We start from the raw sequence: 14459 nt of genomic DNA on the forward strand, positions 1-14459 counted from the left end.
GTGGGAATTTTTATCTTTCCTACCAAATCTAATGAACATCCATCCACATTGAGATGAAAATCTCTATTGTCTAATTTCATGTCATTCATAAAAAATATCTAATGAAGAAAAAACGCAACAAAATCTTGAAAAAGACCTGAACTGAATTCTGTACGTTTGATGTCAATAATAATGCATCTTATAGATAGAGAATGCATGCAGTCAGTCAGCCACACATACTCATATCATATCTGGGAGTTTCAAATCTAAACGACTTTTAAATTACACTCATACAAACACACATAAATACCCGCCTTTGTTTCAGATATTATTTGAAAAAGGTAAATACTCACTTGATAATACACGTCAGTCATACTGGTTGCTTGTTGCAACATTCACTTGTTTGCAAAACTCTCTACTTTCCGCTTTTGTTATTGTCATCAAAGGTCTCAAAGGACTAAATGTTGTTACACAATCGCAATGTGGCATCAAACAAAAAATTGCATTCTTTTAAGATCAGCTTTATACAATTTTATCAAACGGACTTATTGGCGTTTGATGTTTTTTTTAGCATTGACTTGTCGAAGGAAATTAATTGGCGTTTATTTTCAGTTTAAGCTTTATGAGCTTTTGGAAACAAATTGAAATCCGTTTTAGATAACAAATAGAAGAGTTTTCCAAAAACCACAAAAATTAATTTTTTTTATTCCAACAATTTAAGGGAATCTTCGTAAACACTTGCTGTAATGTTATTTTTACAAAAGTGCAAAGGTTAGGTTCCATGGGCTGCTGCTCCTCAAGCAGCTCACTTGGTTCCATTCAAATCTGATCCCATTGTGATACCCAAGGGTATACAGCAGGGCATTTACAATACTTCCGTTGCCTCCAAATTATACCAGCCAGATTCCTGGATGAAGGAACAGATTCGTCTAAGATTCATCCTTGATAGCTCGTCAAAGCATGATATGAATGGAAATCCGAGGATGCGTTCCCTCAGGTTTGTAAGAGCCGGGCATTGGCAGAAAAGGTGGAACACAGTCTCTTCCTCTTCTTCATTATGATAGCTTCTACAGTAATCATTGTAGCGTAGGCCCAATCTTCTAGCATGTGTCCCAATTAAACAGTGTCCTGTAATAAAGGATACAATTAGCCTAATTTGCTCACGACGGTATTCTATAAGTAGATTCGTTCTGTTGGCATCATATAAGGGCCAAGTCGACCTCGCAGTTCAAAGGTCATTTGAATAGAATCGTATGCATTGAAAGAGTTGAGTCATGCGGTAGTATGACCCCTTTCACACTAGGCAAAACAAGAAAACAACATGCTAAATTTTCTTCTCCTTAACCCGACATTACATCTGGCATTTAGAAATACAAGAGACTTGCGCAACTAAATTTTCTAGTGTGAAAGGGGTCTGTCTATATTTTAACCCTTGGAAACGTAATTAAAATTATATAATACTAGTTGACCCGGTAGCATTTACTAATGTTAGTTCTTCAAGTTTCTCCAACCCACATAAACCTGCCTGTTCTTATTTATTTGCTAATAAAATATCTAAATTTGTACTGCATACTTTAGGGAGCTTTTTTATTACACCCGGAATTTTTAAATTTTTGTTCTTTACAAACCATCTCCTGAAAATTTCGAATCGAATAAAAAAAAATCAGCCAACTCGCTCCAGCCGTTCTCACGTGATGCTATTACATATGTACATGGACCATTCCATTTTTATATATATAGATTCATATTACAGTTAATTTCTGAACCTTTAATAGATTATACGAGGGCCTATATTCAAAACCCTCTATCTTTGATTTTCAAGAAAATGACTTTTGATGGTAAAATGTTCAGTAAAACAGCCCTCATATATGGTTTTTTGTCTCTCCTGAAAAGTTGTGTTTTTCAAGATAGAGGGTTTTGAATATAGGACCTCGATATATTTTCCTAATTTTATATAGTATAATATTTAAATTTATTCGTGGCCCGAAATAAAGCAAAAATTTAAACAATAGTGATGGATGAAATTAACGATTTTCAGCTTTCAGATTTGCCGTATGAATATTTGGTACTAGAGACTCCTTATAAAGATCCTACAAAGGAAAGACCAGCTTAGTATCTACGAACCCAGAAATTTCGAACCGAATTCACTCCTTTTTTTCGTTGTATTTTAGGCTTAAACATCACAACTTCAATTTTGTCTAATTGATCTTCAATATTGTAACGTGCAGTTACAAAAATGAATACATCAACATAACATAATTAATACTAATACAATAAAATACCCAAACAGTTTATGTGAATTCAACTATAAGACATCTAAGAAAAACTTGAACAAGGGAGGCTAGAATCAACAAAGTCTTATATTTTGCGCCCGGTTAACAAAGCATAATTGGACGAGGCCTAAATTCTTACTTCGTAATAATACCGTAGTTAGCCGACCCAGAGCCAAAGCATTTATCTCATCGGATTGTACTCATTAGCTAGTCATAGCCAATAAGTTGTAGTTAGCCGATGAGAGCTGAAGAATTTATTTCCTCGTATTGCATCCATAAGCTGAATTTATTAATAATTAGTCGTTAGCCGACCGAGAGCCAAAGCATTTATCTCGTCGAATTATACCCATTAGCTAGTATAAGTTAATAAGTTGTAATTAGCCGACTAGAGCTGAAGAATTTATCTCCTCGGATTGCATCCATAGACAGTATTTACGAATAATTAGTCGTTAGCCGACCTAGAGCCGAAGCGTTTATCTAGTCGAATTCTCTATTAGAAGCTTCGCTCATTAACAAACATATTCCAAAGATCCAAGACAGATATGTGGTAAAGATTTCAAAGGAAGCAGAACATATTTAAATGAGCACTCTTTAAATCCTTAACGTGGGTTCTAAGGAAATTATTATCTAAATTTATGCTAAAATACAATGGTATAGCTATCCATTGACACACGCTTTTTTGTTTTTGATCCAAAGACACCCACGACCTTTTTATTCTGTAACAAGATCTCCTTTCGTCCAAATCAGCATTTCCAAGATTATGACATTGAACCTTATACTGAATCATAGTTTAGAGTTTATTCTGAATCCATATGAATGGAGTGATGTACAAAAAATCCATTCTACATTGCTCTGGTACTTTATAAAAATGTCTGTTGATGTTTTTTCCATAAAAAAATCGTGCCGAGGATGGTCATAACGAACTATAGGACGATAACTGGAACCTATTTTCATTCTTAGACTCAAGCTCCTGGTACTACTAAGAAACACTTCGTTGTGCAAATATCCCTACTGGCCAAGTGTGATATTCAGATATTTCACTTCATTAGAATAAAAGATATCAGCGTAACCGAAAACATAAAGAATTTTCTCAATGACAAGTTACCAAAGCAGTGGTGAAAAAACCCATGACCAAAAACCCATGAGCCATCCTACAATGCAACAATCTAAACTATTTCGCCAAAAGACATATGAATTTAGTTATCAATCAAAGGCAACAAGTTGGAGAAGTTTTAAATTTCAGTTGGTTTACAATTCTTCGATGCATGCAGATTCAGGAACACATTATTATTGCCTTCCTAATATACAGATCCATTAACCTCTCATTGTGGAGTGAGAATATACCTCTAATGAAAGTTGGATTTATGACGGCCGTCGATCTACAACATTGATATTCATATACTCCACGTGATCTTCTACGGAATATGATCAGTAATCACTGCCAGTTCGATGTACACACTAGGAAATTAAATCTCATATATAATGACTTCTGTAGAACTTCTAATGGTGAATAAGAGCAGGAGATGTTGGTACATATTATCTGCAATTGTCAAACCCTGACAGTGACCAGTGATCACTGTTATTGGTAATGCTGGGCGACAGTTTTCTTACCTGACCTGACGAATTAACGAAGGCGCACGACAAAAGTTCGGATAATTAAAATCGAAAAAGTAATTGAATTCAAGCTTTAATCTGTTATTATTTTTATTTTTTAAGATAAATCAAAATTTTTTAAGTTGAAATTCAAATTGAATTCTAATTAATTTTCCAATGCTTGAATTTGAATTTATTGAGTGCTTATTGAGACAGATTTTTAATATTAATCTCAGTCAATAATTTAGTTTAGAGCAAACGCTATATATAAATAAGAACTATCTTAACCGCGCTAAATTAATTCGGTTTTGAAAAAGTCAACTGAATTGTTTGTACAAGAAACCAAACTTGTTATTTTAAGAAATAGAACATTAGGTCAAGTTTGATGTCCTGTTCGGATTTGACATCAAATGTGACATTCAGAGCATAAAATGTAATATTAATAAAATACTCCTCTGATCAAAAATTAAAGTTTCCTAAAGTCAGAAAAGTATAACGGTATTGTGAGTTGTTAAATTCTAGATGACAAAGTAACTGAGAGTTAAAAACCTAAGTCGGCTGTCAAAAGAATGTATTAGGCATAGATATATACACATAGATGGGAAACTCTCCTGTCAAAGACCTAACTCAGTTGTCAAAAACCTAAGTGGTGAAAATGTAATAGTAAAAAAACTATGTGAAAATAAAAACCACACTCTTATGTGTGATTTTTTGCATAATTTTTTTGAGTTTTTTTCTAGTTTCCTCTCTATGTATATTTCTCTATGGTATTAAGTTTTTGTGTGAAAAAAGAGTAATTTTGTTTAAATGTTTTCATTGACATTTCTCTCTCCTTCCATTCTATGTCATATGATTTCAAAAAGTTCCAATTGCAGCAAATTAATAACATCTTCAAACTATCTTAATGATAACATATTCTACAACAATGTTAACAGATTGAAATATTCAATATATTTTGACAACATTTTCCTTGCATAAATAACACCCCTCTTGGGCTGTCTTTTCCAACAAAAGAGAATAATAAATTTTTGTTTATACTAAATGAGTTCAAACTAAAGAAAAAACAGTCTATTCACTCTAAATGAAATTTAATATTTGAACAAAAATGTAACATGAAAATCCAAATAGGAAAAAAAAACTAATGCAAATGTTGAAATGTAAAAACAAGAATATAATAGAATGAAATAAAAGGCACAAACTAAACTAACAAAGACTTGAAAAGAAAACGGGCTGACTGTATGAATGAATGAATGAATGATTGGAGTTTAATGAATTTTTCACCATTCCTTGGGGACTATTGTCAGCATGACATAAAATGAAAACAGATACAAAAGTACTACTTGTACAACAACAGCGAAAACCTACATACTGCATACATATGTACATTATTTAAACGAAAATGAAAAAGAAGGAAAAGATTCTATGAAAATAACTACTTACTATGAACAAAATTTGAAAACAAGCAAACAAAAAATGCAAAAGAAATTTAATAATAAAGAGACACAGTGGAAAACACTGAAGCCGCAAATGTTTACCTCAATGTTTAGCAAATAATAATCGGCAAGTGCCGTTTCAATATTTCTTCCTTGCTTTCATACAAAATCGTACACAGTGCTCGGTGAAAATTCATGTACTGTGTACTGTGCCTGCCACCCTAAAAGACAGAAAATGAAATTTAATACTTCCTCACTATCTACTACTTTATGCTCATTGCGTCCGTCTGATTCGATAGACTTGTGTCAAGTTTTTAGCCTGCCACTCTGTTAACAAGTTGCATCAAGTCGTCTTCGTGGTGGCAAAGGGAAACAGTCAGTCAGTGAAGTTAAACGGGCAAAGAGAGAGGTACATTTAGCTATGAAGCAAGCAACCATCCAGCCAGCAGTGTTAGAGGTATTAAATTGAAAACACATTTTACCCTCCAATGATTTGAAGTGTATTCGTACTTATTGCTTTTCACTCGTATGCATAGAGAGTTGCGTACATTCTGTTAATACTTGAACAGTGGTTTAGTGAGTGGAAAACATTTAAATTACATTTAGAGTGAATTTATTTCCATTAAAATTTTAGAAAAACTATTCAAACAATTCATTGAAATGTATTGTTAGATTATTTGAAAGTCAACTTTTTAAAGTTTTTTATTAGATGTAGCTTATATCTCGGACATTTGTGTACCGATTTGGCACCCCAACTAAAGAATGTATTTTTTTGTATTTTTTTATATTTAGACTAGCTGTCCCGGCAAACGTTGTTCTGCCATAGCTCACACAAAGTTTGAATAGTACTCCAGATATGCAATAATAAATTTTTACTTTGTATGGGAGGTGCCATGACCATTGTTCCTATATAGGTCAATTGTGAATCTAAACCATCCAGAGACCCATTCAAACACACCCAACAAATTTCATCGAAATCGGCAAAGCCGTTAAGGAGGAGTTCAGTTACTAACACATGTACAGAAGAATTATATACTATATAAAGATAGATATACTGAATTATCTGTTGTTAAAACATTGTACAAATCTATTGCATACGTAGATGATTTGGTCATGACGGTAACGGACAAATATTGCATGCTACAATCGGAATTTATAGAATCAGCGCACAATATCTGCCAACTATGCGGACTGGGTGTAAACTCAGCTAAGGCGGACTGGCGATATAAGACCCCAAATTTTACTAATCCAAAGCTTCTGATATAGATTCCGGATAAGTAGTATTGGATGTGGAATTTATCAGCTCAGCCTACTAGATCTCTTTAGCATAATTTAGGCCAAATGCTATAAGAATGAATATCCCTAAAATTTTTAATGTTTTAAACCTTAATAATTCCTTTAAGAAATTAAATTTTCAAATTGTATTCTGTCTAAATTTACCAGTTTCGATTGTAGGTCTTATCGTAATTCTTAATATTTTAAATAAATCAAACAAAATGAAGGTTCTAAATAGGGTTTTTATCGCGGGAATTCCCGGTACAAATTTCCCGGGAATTTTGACAATTTTTCACTACCCGACTAAAAATCCCGGGAATTAAAAACTGACGGAAATACATAGAAAACAACTAAGAACTCCATTTTTTTCACCAAAAAACAGTGAAAAGTTTTTTACAGTTTTTAGCTTATATCTCGGCAATAATAGAGCGCTTACTATTTTTCGTATGAAAATTTAAAAAGTGAATTCATTATTTATAGAATTTATTTCTTATTGAATCATTCAAATTTCTTGTTCAAATCCATAACAAAATAGCTTCACAAAGTGTATGCACTTTGTAGAAGACAATTGACACTTAAGTGTCTCTAAGTAATCTGGAGTATAGTCACTTTAAACGTTTTGTGAGTAATTCGTACAAACTGGTTTTATACAAATTGTGTTGATATAATTTTCATACAGTTTATTTTTATTTTTGTTTAAGTATACTGATATCCCATGTAACATAGCATGAAGCCAATAGTCACTTTAGTGTTTCTTAGTAACCTATGGTGAAGTCACTTCAAACTTTTTTTTTTGTAGTGCACTTTATTTTACCCACCAGAAGCGTTGACTACTTTCGATCAGCTATCAGATAGTCACATTGTAATCAAAAGGGTCAATTGACCCCCTGCTTAGGACATGCACGTGTTAAAATAACTAGTCAAGTAGATGATCAAGTAACCAGTTACAAAGATAGTAAGGTAACTAACGCTATGTAACCAGTATGTGAATCCAATATGTTGCCTACTTTGGACCAACTATTAGACAGTACCATTGTAATCAAAAAGAGACAATTGACCCCCTGCTTAGGACATGCCCGTGTTAAAATGACTAGTCACGTGGCTATTGAAGTAACTAGCTCCCACCCTAAATGATGGGTGAAATCACTAGTTCGGTACTGTCTCCTAGAACTGCTGGGATATTAATAAAATGCTAAAAATATACAAATTTCATATATGATTTTTTTGGGATTTTGACCTATTAGTTGAATATGAATTTGGAAAAGTTTTATTTGTATTGGCAGCCACTATATATGTATGTCTTTTCATTTCATTTATAATAATAATTTATTTCGAACTTTGATACTAATATTCCCTCCAGACCACTGTGCAACATTACTACTTACAATATTCATATAATAAATAAATAAATACTCATTTGTTTGTGTACGTACATACATACGCATGTACGTATGTAAGTAAGTACTTCACTGCTCATCAACCAACAGGTTTCCAATTACATGTTTACAATCGAATCGTATTTTATTAGCGAACAGGAGGAGAGCGGTGAAGAGAAGTGGTGAGGGGGGGTTTATTTTATTTCCTTCATCATTTGCTGACGACGAGTTGAGGATTGTCGAAACACTAATAGATTTTGTATTACCTTTTAACTCTCATGCTTCGACGAATTCCGGGTCTCAATGGAATTGATTTTGAAATTCATTTCATTTCATTCTTTCCCTTTCCCCTCTCCTCAACAACATTCAACTGTTTTTGTTGTTAAACCAAGTACTCGACACATGCTGTAAATTATAAAAGACTACACGCTGTTTAAACGCCTTTATTGTGGCCAGGATTTCCTGGGTAGTAGCGCCAGCCAAAGAAGGTTAAATGAATTTTTAACAGATTTTTCTTCCTTTTTTTGTGCAACAGAGCTGTAAGGCTGGTGGTAGGGGGGTTACATATTTAGTAAACATCTCATATCAAAATGAAATTTTTGCAACAATAACATTTTGACATGTTACTAATAAACGACAGATGGCCTTTCCCTTAATTGACCTGTTTCTTTATATCTTTAGAGAATACTTTTTTTCTATTCCTTTCCTTTATTCATGCTGGCCACAAAAATAATATTTTGTTGTTGTGGTTGTAAATAGTATTTAATTTGTCGCTATTATTTCAATGTTTAACAAGAGATAATTGTTGAAAATCTATTGTTAAATCATCATCATGACAACCAAGCATTTCTTCTTTGCTACAATATTTAAATAGAAAATCTTTTGCTCAAACTTTTTTTTGGCCAAATTTAATATGATTTATTTGTTTACCTCCCCACTATCAAAACACCCACCCAAACTCCTTCCTGCTGATTTCGTTTGGCAAGTGTTTTGCCATACATTCAATTCAATTCAGTCAGTCAGTCTTTCATGGGATTATGAAATGCCACATTAAACTAAATAAACAAAACAAAGTTAAACCGATAGATACTTGAGTTTAACCACAGCTGGCTGGAATTATCTTTTTTAGTTCTTAGTTCCCTCTTATTTTTCACTACATATTGTACTTGTTTGCAAGGAATTTCTACAAATTATGAGTCGATTTATTGATTATTATAATACGAGAATTGTCATTGAAAAAAATTATTTTATTTTTCTCTAGGAGGGGGAAGGGGTTAAAAATAAATTAAATTTACCAGGAATTAAGAAAAATTATTGTGTAATTACTAAATCAGTTCAATAAAACATATTTTATAATGAAATTGGCAAATATAAACAGGGAAAAAGATATTATGGTTAAATACTGAGAAACAAGACAATGTAGGAAATGCATTTTCGAGTCCTGAAAGAATTTCAAATGAGTAATTCCATTGTTGTTACTAAGTATTCATTTCTAAATGATTATTTAACGTATGCGGAATAAATTAAAACAAAACAGAAAATGCAATATTTTATTCTAACGTTAAACCAAACAATAAAATGGTAAATTGTATTAATTTAATGTAAACATTAGAGTTCTTTTCAAGTTTTATTTTAAACGAATAAAAGTTTACAATTTAATTAATTTTCTTCGAATAAGGAGTTACTTTTCGAATTATTAGTATTTTAGTATTTTAATTATTTATTAAAATATAATTAAATACAAAAGAAAAGAAATACAAGATTATTAATATAATCATGTAAATATTAATAAAAAATTCGAGCATTTTAATTATATTAAATCTCATTAAATATATCATGAAATAATTGTTGATTCAAGGACTTCAGATTCCAAAGTATTTTTAAATTCGTATAAAACTTTCAGTCAATTTTTAGATTATAAATTATATTGTTCATTGTACTATGTATTTTATTAATTTCATTTCCAAGTTCTTATGTAGTCACATGTTGTTCCCTTTTAAGTTTCATAATGCTCTAATTTTGATGTGATAATGAATATAGAATAACATTATAAAATACATACTGGTTTTATTCCTCAAAATGTTTTTTTTTTTTTTTTAATTTTTATAAAATTTTGATGGTAAATTTTTCTTAACCATTCAGTATACAGTATCATAATTATTTTGGCTATAAAGTAACTACAGGCAAATCCCGGTATAACGAACGATATGTTGTCAGGCCCATTCGTTAAATTGAATTCGTTATATCGATATGTTTTTTTTAATTTTGGACAACTTTTTCTGTATTGGAATTTAATTAAACGCATGGCCTTTTGATACCTAGGTTGGATGAGCTGTGCTACATTAGGAGGAATGAAAATTGTCCAAATATGTATATCTTTAGTAGTTTTTACTAATTGTTCTTCTGGAGGATGGCTTGGTGAATTATCCACGATTAATAAATCCTTCATTGTAAAGGATTTCGATTCTGAAAATGATTCAACCTGTAGAAAATTAAACTCAGGGACAAACATTTAAAAAAAAAAACAGATTTTATAGATTCCACTTAATTTGTGTGAAGATAATTTACAGCAAACACTTAGTCACGATTAAATGTTTGTTTTTATTTTCTTCAAAATACATGTTGAGAATTTTGTTATTCCATATTTCAATCATTCATCTAAATTTTTTACTTTTTCTTTCAATGAAATTCTACTACAGTTTCCCTACCTTATTCAGGTGAACACTTGCACAATTATACCCTGTTTCACAATATCGAATGAAAGATTTCGTTCGCATTCTAATTATTAAAGAGAGTAACCATTGAAAACGGTATTGTAACGACCTATTTTTATTTTTTTTACATTCTTTACTACTTTTGTTTTTTATACTTTCTGTTCGTTATATTGAGCGTACAATTTTCGAAATGTTCGCTATATAAGGTTGCCAATGTTAAAAATTAGGTCGTTTGTTTGATTTTGTTTGTTTTTTCTCACCATTCGTTATATCAAGCATACAATTTTTGAAACGTTCGTTATATAAGGTAGTCAATGTTGCGATTTTGACCGTGCGTTAAATAGGTTTTTCGTTAAAGTGAGATTCGTTATACCGGGATTTGCCTGTATATGGTTATTTATAGTTCTGTAAAGTCAAACGTTTTTTCTTGTCATTTTAATATTAGAAAAATGTGATTTTTTACTTTTGAATCGAAGTAGCCTGTGCTTTTTTCTTTAAATTTTTTTTTTACAATAGAGCGTAAAAATACAAATATTTCATTCTGTTGCTTGATGTTGTTGCGGAATTTTTATTTTTAATGCATTGAACACATTGAAGACAGCAGGCTACACGACTACACGAACACAAATTCTGCTGGCTGGAGTTGTAGTCGTGTGGCAGCTACTGAATTATTTTGAAGACGACAGCTACAAAGTAAACAGCTGATTTATAATTCAGTGGTGCCACTTTAATAAAAAATAACCGTACAAAATTCCAAAGTAATTAAGATTTAAACAATTATTTTGAGTAAACATATACATATATATGGTTATAATTAATTATGTACCTGTTATTAATTTACATCAATATGGTTATCAAAAACTTCTCTTAATTAAGTAAAAAAAATGTATTTTTTTAAGCACTCATTTGATTTACATTTTTTATTATATTAGCAACACTATTTCTGCTTTGTAGTTGACAGAAATATAAATTAGTTTAATTCGGCTACAGCGGCAAAAGCAATCGTGTGGTCGTGTAGCTGTGCTGTCGTCAAAAGAATCGTCTTCATATAAACGTGTGTATTCTAATTTTGACAGATTGCAGTTGGTAGCCTGCTGTCTTCAATGTGTTCCATTCATAACCCATACATGCACACAAACTACAATTTCTCTTTTTGCGCTTCCCTGATCTAGAGTAAGTACTATAAATTTCAGCTGCAATTATCTGCCATTCTAATAACCAGTACGATTTCAGTGCCTTCATATTTTACAAATTTTTTTGTATTTTTTTGCCCAATTTAAAAAATTATGTAAGTTTCAGAGTTATTTATGTCTATGCTGAATTGGCCAAACCATGTATTTGTATGTCGAAATTTTTTCAATGGATCATTTATGTTATTTTTAATTATAAACCTAATTGAAGCCATTTACAAAAATTACATACATTTTTCGATACTTTTACAAAGTCAAAAAATTAAAATTTCAAATTTTACATGAATAACCTAACTTTTCCGATAATTTCAAAACGTCCATGATTGTTTGGCCAAACCCTGTATATGTATTCCGAAATTTGTACTACCATTTTTTCAATCACTTATGCTATTCTTCATTTTTGGACTAAATTTCAGGCATTTACATGAAAAACCTAATTTGTTCGATGCTTTTAAAATATCCGTGATTGTTTGGCCAAACCCTGTATATGAAATCCGAAATTTGAATGACCAATTTTTTTTCGATCACATATTTTATTCTTTATTTTTGGACTAAATTTCAGCCATTTACCATTTACATTATTTTTTTGATACTTTTAGAACGTCAATGCTTTTTTGGCCAAACCCTGTATTTGAACATCAAAATGTTTATCGATCGATCGGTTATGTTAATCTTAATACAAATACCAAATTTCAAACATCTTTATGAAGAAATAAAGAAGTTATGGATTTTTGGCCGGAATTGACCACCGTACAATGGGCAAAATCGGAAAAAATATTTTTTAACCCGAATTTTTTTCACCAAAAATTTTATTTTTGCTAAATATTAAAAAAAAGAATTTAAAAACAAATAAAAATTTTAAATTTAAAAAAAAAAAATTTAAAAAAACAATTCAAACAAATTTTTTTCCAAAAAATGAAAAAAAAAATAATTTTGTTTACATAAAAATATTTAAAATTTTTATTTTGAATTAGGTGAAGGGTATATAAGATTCGGCACAGCCGAATATAGCTCTCTTACTTAATTTTTATTGAAAAAATGTATTTATTCGAATAAAAAATAAATCCTTGTCTCGATTATTCGAATAATTTTTAATCGACTAGCACCCCAGGTAAACACGGATCACTTTCATGCATGAGGCAGTTTCGAAAGGTTTTATATGCAGGTGTTTGAGTTAAATGATATTTTTTTTCTCGGTTTTTTTTATTAAAAACAAGTAAGAAAGTATGGTCGGATTTCAATAATTTATTTTCGTAAATGATTTTCAGAAGAGTGTTATGATAGGAGCTATGACTAATTATGGATCGATCGCCACAAAAAAATGTTATTTTTGTCTATATGAAAGTTATTTGTTAACGTTATTTTAATTTTATGTTTATACCAACATTTTTAAGAGATTTATGACCGTTAAAGATATTGTGGGCCTTATATGGGAGCTATGACTAATTTTGGACAGATTGCCATGAAATTTGGTTGTATTATTTACGTCTATATGAAAGTTATTTATGCTCGTTAAAGTGATTTTCGGAAGTGGGCCTTATATGGGAGATGTGACTAATTATGGACCGATCATAATAAAATTTGGTGACATGAATTTCGTATATATAAAACTTATTTGGAGCAAAATTTGTGATGATACCTGTATAAATTAAACAATTATGACTGATAAAATCCAATTTCCGGAGGACATTTGTATGGGGGCTAGGAGAAATAATGGACCGATTTCTGCAAGTTTCAATAGGTTCCGAATTATATGTACCAATTTTTATCGAAATATCTTCAAAATTGTGACCTGTACTCTGCGCACAAGGTTTACATGGACAGCCGACCAGCCAGCCAGACGGACATCGTTTAATCGACTCAGAAAGTGATTCTGAGTCGTTCTTCTAGTATAAATATAATCAGCCAGCTAAAATTTTGTGAATTTTGGTAATGACAACTAGTTACCTCATATATTATTTTATGAGTGGCCGTTACCCAGACAATTATTTTATTTAGTAGAGTCTGTACTTATTTTTATACAGGTTGGTAATTATCTTTTGCATTTATGCCCGTAACTTCAACAAATAGATATCTACTGTGTAAAATACTCATCAGATAAATTTACCTAAAAGGTAACTTGACATTAACTTCAAATAAATATCTAGGGGTAAAAATTACCAAATATTTTTACTCCATAAGTAATTAAGCACTGGTAGGTACCTATTTTTGAAATTACGGGCATTAGCACAGCTTTCTAGTGTATTTGACGGAAAACCAAGACGTTAGAGATTGAACGCCAGTCGCAGCCATTCATTTTTTGTTCAGATTATATTAATATATGTATGTATGTTTATGTTAAAAACTTTGGTTACTTACGATAAAATAACTTGTAAATGGAGCATTAAGCAGCATGCAGCAACAATCAGCATGATACAAACGGCACCCTTGTTGGCCACTTTATTCAATAATATATAATCAACAATCGCAGATTTTATTATGAGTAGAAATTAAGGGTTAATACTAGCGATGGTGTTGTCAGAATTTCCAGCACACTATAGTGTCAGCTTCTAGTTGGAAAATAATTGTTTTGTTTAAGTTAAATCTTACATAATAAATAAAAGGTGTATGAGTTACCATTTCCGCT

Source organism: Calliphora vicina, chromosome 4 (assembly GCF_958450345.1).
Source record: "Calliphora vicina chromosome 4, idCalVici1.1, whole genome shotgun sequence".
Classification (NCBI taxonomy): Eukaryota; Metazoa; Arthropoda; class Insecta; order Diptera; family Calliphoridae; genus Calliphora; species Calliphora vicina.